Source organism: Cystoisospora suis, assembly GCF_002600585.1.
Source record: "Cystoisospora suis strain Wien I chromosome Unknown contig_1081, whole genome shotgun sequence".
Taxonomy (NCBI): Eukaryota; Apicomplexa; class Conoidasida; order Eucoccidiorida; family Sarcocystidae; genus Cystoisospora; species Cystoisospora suis.
In genome coordinates this window covers 1-515 of record NW_027153882.1, presented here as the reverse complement: position 1 = coordinate 515, position 515 = coordinate 1, and the positions used below count along the sequence as shown (strand labels likewise).

Here is a 515-nt window from a genome sequence, read left to right as displayed (position 1 = left end):
GAAGACAGAAGAGAAAGGGAGCACGGAAACTCAACAACGAGGAAGGAACGATCGTTTTCACGGGGGATGGTTGTCGTCAAAGGGGGAACGAGGGAGGAAGAAGCACGGAAGTCCCTTGGTGGGGTGTACAGACAGCGGAAGTCCGACTAGAAGAAGAAGGAAGTTAGCAACGCTCTTTGAGTACCCTTCACCCCATGCATGTCGACTTCGATTAAGGGGAAGCGAAAAAAGAACAGTCTCCCGCGTGGACGCCACTGCTCCTCCCTCCCGATGACGAAGATTCCCAGGCTCTCAGTTGAAACTCGATTCGCGTAAGGACCAGGCCTGCTTAGGAACCAAGGGGGGAAGGCAGGAAAGCCGGGCCAGCCTGCATAGTGTCTTCTTAGCCAGCCGCTTCGACGAAAAAGCGTAATGGGAAAACATCATCTCTCTTTTTCAGCTGCAAAGAGATCCTCCTGGGGAAGAAGAGGTCAACACTTTATACGAGGCCGTGGCGTGTTGAAGAGACTTCCATG

At 53.0% G+C, this 515-nt stretch overlaps 1 protein-coding gene across 1 annotated transcript in view; it reads right to left on the bottom strand.

Moving 5' to 3' along the window:
* CSUI_002598 (dna replication licensing factor mcm2) overlaps window positions 1-510 on the bottom strand; it is a 16,747-nt gene extending 16,237 nt beyond the window's left edge. The window contains exon 1 of the mRNA XM_068062798.1: window positions 1-510. This exon is cut by the window's left edge and continues 284 nt beyond it. The gene's annotated coding sequence lies outside the window, so the exon portion shown is untranslated.
* Between the last annotated feature and the right edge of the window lie 5 nt (window positions 511-515).